Here is a 7,214-nt window from a genome sequence, read left to right as displayed (position 1 = left end):
GGAAAACAGGAAGACTACAGAAGAGTTTGAGTGAAACAGTGGCAGCAGAAATAGGTTATAACTAAACAAAAATTAGAATCGTGACATAGGATCACACAGCATTTCATTCTATTGTGCTTAGGGTTGCTATAAGTTATAATTGACTCAATGGCACCTAACAATAACTAAAGGATATAACTCAAGTTACCATCCTCAGTTTTATCTGGGGGCATGGTCTGAATTCAATTCATTGGACTCCTTTGTGAAAATTCACTCTATTGTTCAGGATCTTGCATCTGGCTAATGTCTGTTCTCCAGTTCCTGAGAATTTCATCCCATCATCTGACCTGATTCATCAGTTTTCACAGTCCTTTGCATCAACAATCAGTTATCTTACCTGCCAATTTGAGTTCCTCCTCTCCTAAGAGTATGTAGGTATGAAAAATCTTCCAGACTCACCTCTGAACTATGGAATTGGGACTTGCTAGTCTCCATAAATGGTATGGCACTGTGGGCTAATGCTCTGGACTGCAAGGTCAGTGTTTCAAGTTCACCAGTCGCTCCCTGGAAACCCTATATAGTATCACTCTGAGTCAGAATTGACTTGATAATACTTTAGAGCAACAACAAATGTGTTTGCTATTTCCTCTGACAGTCCTGAATTGATGTGAGATGCAATGTATTACAGAACTCTGGAACATGGAAGAGGGAATAAGTGGTGAGTGATATTAAGGTCTATGGAGTAGCATATCATGGAAAAGTTGGATAATTGGATATATTTAGCCTCAATTTCATAGGGATCAGCCTTGTGATGATTTTTCTAAAAGAAATTATTTATATATCTGTTATCTCTATTAGGCTTTGAGTTCACTGGTCATATTTATCAATTTAAGAATGAGCACCTGATAAGTTTGAAACATATTAGGTGCACAAGTAAGGATTGATGATTACATTAGTTACATTTACATTATAGGACTATATCCAAGCCAAACTCATTTTATATTTTGATTTCATTTTACTTGGATACATAATCAACATTCATGGAAGGAGCAATCATGAAATCAAATGATGTATTGCAGTAGGAAAATTGTTGCTGTTATTGAGTACCGTGGAGTCAGTTCTGACTCATAGTGACCATGCACAGGGTTTCTGAGGCTTCAAATCTTCATGGGAGCAGAAACCCTCATCTTTCTCCTGTGGAGCAGCTGGTAGTTTCCAATTGCCGACCTTGAGGTTAGCAGCCCGATTCGTAACCACTAAGCTACCAGAGCTCCTTAATAGGCAAATTAGCTGTCATAAAAACTCTTTGAGGTTTTAAAGAGCAAATATGTTACTTTGAGTGCTAAGGGTTGCCTGATGCACGCCATATTTTCAATTGTCTCATGTGCACATGAAAGTTATAAAATGTATAAGGGAAATTTTACAAGAAATGATGCACTTGAATTATAGTATTGGTGAAGAATATTGAAAGTACCATAGATTGCCAGAAGAACAAACAAATCTATCATTTGTTAAAAGTACAGTCAGACTGTTCCTTGAAAGCGAGGATGATGAGACTTCGTATTATATACTATGAGCATGTTGTAACTTCCTAGAAAAACTCATCATGTTTGGCAGATTAGAAGGATAATGACAAAGAGGAAGACCGCAAATGAGATGGATTGAAACAATAACTGCAACAATGGGCTCAAATATGACAATAATTGTGAAGATGGTGCAGGAACCAAATAGTATTTCATTCTGTTGTGTATAGGGTCTCTATGAGTCAGAACCAACTAGACGGCCCTCTAAAACATAACTTTTCAGTAATTGTACCTATGATTTAAGAAATCACATATTTCAATTGTTTTTGGTATTTAAATATATACAGCTATAACTGGAAAAGTCAGAAACTGTGTAAAGCAGATATCTGACAGAGAAGGAAAACTCAAATAGTCTCCACTAATAGAGAGAAGAATAGCAAAATGGTAAGACTGAGCCTTGACAAAGCTAGAAAAACAAGGCAGACCAAGAAATACTAGGTAGCTTCCAACTCTCACATGTTTCACTCTATTTAAAATCCTTTGGAGTATTCTGTCAAATGGATAGCAAAGTGTGAGCACTTATTTTTATAGAAAATGTATTACATTCAAATATATAGATAAGAAACACCTAAGTATTACTTTTTTTAGTTGGGCAAAGAATCACAGAATTTTATGAGGAACAACAAAATGTTTGTGAAAAAAGTCCATTAACTTTCATATTTATTTTCCATTATTTAATTTCATTGTATAAACGTACTCTCGCAACTATAGTATATTCAATTTAAACTATATTGGTTGCTAGAATTCATCAAACACTTCTGTAATTTTCAAGTTCTTTGAATTGTGGAATTTGAATTATCATTAGGTTTTCTACTTCTAACATTCCCAGATTATCCTTGGGAACGATTTTTCAATATAGCAGCACACTACATTAGAACTGGAAGTTAAATGCTAAGGAAATTTAAATTTAGAGTAGCAAAATTGAATCTTAACTTATTCACTAATAAAAGCTATTATATATATTAATTTTATCATACTCTACGTTGCTCATTAAAATTAAGCCTAAAACACTCAGTTAACCTTTTTATAATATATTAATGTTGACTAAAAACCATTATCAGTTTACAGTGATAGTTATAAATTTCACTGTCCTTTTTTGTTTGTTTGTTTTGATCGTTTTTGGTGCTCTTACTAGAATGCTTCTCTGAAAGAAAAGACATCACAGGATATTTATATTACGATATCTGAAGTTTGATCATTATTTCCCATTCAATGATTACAAATTAAAGTCTTACGATGAACTTTAACTTTGTTCCAGCCAGACGATGAAGCATAGATTTTTGTTCTAAACCTTAAAATGATAAATGTCAAAGTGAAATTAGCTGTAGCTATTATATAAACTAAGTTTACCACATTTATTATTAAATAATTTTCTACAGTAATATAAGGTCATGCTCTAATTTAGTTCAATTTTCAATTATCAAGGTACAAAAATAGATGAGGTTTAATACCTAGGGAAAAGTATTTCATAATTTTTTAAAATGTGGATTAGAGAGAAAGCATTATCTTGAGTCACATAAGACATCCTCAAATAAATTACCTCAGAATATAAGAAACATTTACCTGTCTGTATAAGAAAATGGAAATCCTCATGTGGCCCTTTAGAATAAGCACTAGAACATAAGGTCAGTTTGAACCGCAAGATCAGCAGTTTTAATTAACCAGCCGCTCCTTAAAGCCCTACAGAGGATCACTATGAGTCAGAAATGACTCACAGCACTTAAAAACAACAGAAACATACAAAAAAAAATCACATCTATACTGGGGAAATTATCATAGTCTTGTCTTAGGACATTTTATTTTATTTTAGAAGCGTATTGCTTCCTTAGGTAAATCAATATTGCTAAAATATCTTTCAGTAGTCTGGCAACCTTGAAGCCATTTCTTCAAAAATATCCATGAGTTCCTGGGTGGTGCTACGGTTAACCTGCTTGACTGTAAGTTAAAGTTTGGTTCACTATTCCCAGGGGTACATCAAAGATTTTTGCTCTGCTTTCACCAATCAGCCATTGAAAACACTATGGAGTACAGTTCTATTCTGATATACATGAACTGCCCTTATAATGACAACTTAATTTTTTTTTCTCATATTTTTAAGAAACTATATCCTTGTCATTTCCAGACAAATGATTCTTTAACGACTAAACTAGTAAAATTAATTTCTAAATTTTTGTCAGGTGCCATCGAGTCGGTACCGACTCATAGCAACCCCATGCACAGCAGAACGAAACAATGTCCAATCCTGGGCCAACCTCACTACCGCTGCCACACTTGACGCCATCAATGATGCCACCTGGCCTATCCATCTTGTTGGGGGTCTTCCTCTTTTTCTCTGACCCTCCATCTTACCCAGCATGACATCCTTCTCTAGCGACTATTCCCTCCTGACAATATGTCCAAAGTATGAGAGACGAAGCTTCTGCTTCTAAAAAAGCATCTTTATTCCTGGTGTGACACAGTAAAATAAACACTGGACTACTAACAAGGTTGGCGATTCAAACCCACCAGTCATTCTTCAGAAACCCTATACAGTGTCGCTATGTGTTTGGAGCTAACTCAACAGCAACTAATGACAACAAAGAATATCAGAGATGTTTGAAATGAAAGCAAACTGAAAACAAACAAACAAACAAACAAACAAACAAAAAAACCCACAGGGTTAATACAGTTGGATCCTGGCATTCAGAGAAATTTATAAAATCATTAATCTAAAATTTCTTTTAAAAATATTATATCTCTACACAAATCTGAAATAATGAAGTTTATCACTGTTAGAAAAATATCATGATCCTCTAGTATTTGTCAAATGTTTGCCCAGATTTTATTCCCATGAAAATTTTCCTTTGCCGATTTCATTTGATTCTGGTGAGATTGCTAATAATAAGAATTTTTCCTCAAAACTCAGAGATTGTGATCAAGGACAGGATTTCTAGACACTCTCCCACGAAGATTATTTGAGCAAAGACCCAACTTTAAGAAATTCATAAAATGATATTCCCACTGACATTGATCTGGAGTTGCTTGTTCTGTGATCAAACTGGTGTTTTGTGTCATTGCTTACACAATGCCCCATTATTCTGTCTCTCATCTGATTCTCTGTATAAGGTTTTAATAAGTACTATTGCTCAAGCTTGAAAATCAATTACACTAAGTGAGTCAGGCATGATTTAGAGCAATAAATGAGACAAGATTCTCAGTGGGCAGTATTGTCAACAAGTCTGAACAATTCTGTTACATTTAGGATGAAGAAAAAAATGGGTGGTGCATTTGTTAGAGTAGTTTTCAAATTCCATTTATCTTATATTTCACTGTAAAGAAATAGAATCTTCTGCATTCTCTTTTGCATTTCTGCTTATCTGTTTATCTCTGCTGTGTTCTGATAAAAAGCCTTTCAACTCTATTCATTTATGTAAAAATGCATCATGGAGATGTACTTGTATTAACACAATAAATAGACACATTATTAATTGGTGTTGCAATATTTATTTTGGTGGATTTGATAAAGATTTTTTTTAAATAATTCACTATTGGTAGCCATTTTAGTCAGTTTAAAACTTTGTAAAAAGTTTTTTATTGTGCATTATATGATAGTTTACATGAAAGGACACCAGTTTTATATTCATCCTATCGTACTTCATTTCATTGCAATTATTACAATTCGTTCCATGTCTCATCAAATAATCAAAGGGTACACCCTGCAAGCCTGCCCCCTGATTGTCAGCATACAGCGCCTCTCCCTCCCTGAGTCCAGAGACCCCAGGTGCTCCATCTCTCCAAGTCATCATCTTTGCCTCCATTTCTGGCATCACTACTTCTCTGGGTCCGGTCCTGCACTCCACTCTTCTCACTTGATGGTCCCAGAAACCTCCACTCCTGGACTGCAAGATCAACCACTCTCTTCCTTTTGTTACAAAGCATCAACCTTTACGTTTCTGAACCTCACAGTCAGTCCTGATATCAATTATTCACTATTGTACCATAGATTCTTATCCCAATCTCCTTTCAACAACCCCATCCCAACAGATTGGAAATGACTCAGTAAAGATTTTACCTTCCCACGTACCCTCTGGAACTAGGTCCGCTCCCTCTTGAAAGTTTGTAAGCCAATCACTTCTTGTCTTTATAGTGCCCCCCTTCTACCCATTTTGGGTTGCCAATGTCTAAGTTGCCCATCCCTGTCAAACCTGTGTACAGAGGGGTTAGGAATGATCCTCGCTATAAAGATTTGTTCCCTCTTTTGAGATGCTACATACATAAGTATAGGTCAAGTTCATCAAATTGTAGCAGATTACTCTTTTATTTCCTCTTCTTTATTCTTCTAGTCGAGTTCTGATCATCCAGCCATCGAAGCAAGGTCAAATGGGTACTATCTGCAAATATGGGTTTTCTTGTGCATCTCCCCTCACTTCATATCAGCTGGATGCTTGCTTCACTCTTAGCTCTAGTCCTCTGTGGCCATGTCACTGTCTCTGGGATGAGAAGTCCCCAGGTCTTGCCATACTGCTGGCCAACTAGGTCTCAACCCTGGTTCACAGGAGTCTATTTAACGTGATTGGACTTAGCTCCCAACTTCATTGCTGTTTTCCCCCCACTTACCATTATTGGTGACCAGCATTGTCACCAGATATACCACATGCCTGATCATGTATTCCCCTTGAGTCTTAGACTTGGAAATGGGTTTGCACTGAGGGAACCTGACCACTTGCCTTTATGGATTCCAGGCAAACAACTTGCATGTTGTTACAGTAGTCAATCATACTGCGATTATTGTGTAGGATATTTCCTGCTGGTCTTTCTTTCACAAAGTATCTTCTGCTTTTTAAGCCACTTCAGGCTGGTCTACTTGTCCTTTCAAGTGGAAATTTCCCACCTCAAAAGATTCTGGATGGGGTTCAGGATTTCACCTATAGTCTTAAGCAATGCAAAGCTCTGCAGGAAGCCTCTTTCACTGGGCAAGTTCTAGCCCCCTTTTAGGTATTCCAATCAGTTATAGGCTGAATACAGGCTTGCAATCTTTCTATTGTGATGTTTCTGGATATTCCTTTCTCTCCCCCTCAAATGTCTATTTTATAATGGTAGGCAAGGCAAACCAAGATTCAAAAGACAGCCAAGTATCTTAACATTATATCCCCTATTTTACCCATTCAAAACATGCCTCAATCGCTGTATCCAAGAGCCCAGTTGTTCTAAGGTTGAGCCCATGCAAACCTGCCTAACTGTCCTCCCATCCACCTTTTCTTCCATTCACCTACCACTTCTTGTGTATTGCCAACACCTTGCACCGAAGTGATCCTGTGTCTATTCATTACCTTGTGCCCCATCTTCCCCTCCATCCCCTCACTGAAAGCAAAAATAAAATCTTTGCTGGTCATAGGGATGTGTGGGATGACCATACATCCCTGTGATCAGCAAATATTTTAATTTTTCCTACTTTTAGTGTCGGTTCTTTTTCTTAACCTTTTACCATAATGGTCCTATGCAGTAATTTTCCTTTTGTGACTAAATAAATTCACTCAGCAAAATGTCCTTAAGGTTCATCCATGCAAATGGTGACTTGCAGCCTCCTTGTTATTTTTCAAGGTAGCATAATATTCCATTTTGTGTATGTACCAAAGTTTGTTTATCCACTCTTCCATTGATGGACACTTAGGT

Source organism: Chrysochloris asiatica, unplaced genomic scaffold, assembly GCF_000296735.1.
Source record: "Chrysochloris asiatica unplaced genomic scaffold, ChrAsi1.0 scaffold00365, whole genome shotgun sequence".
In the NCBI taxonomy this organism is placed as follows: Eukaryota; Metazoa; Chordata; class Mammalia; order Afrosoricida; family Chrysochloridae; genus Chrysochloris; species Chrysochloris asiatica.
The sequence above is the reverse complement of the archived record's forward strand: the minus strand, read 5'-3'. Positions refer to the sequence as shown.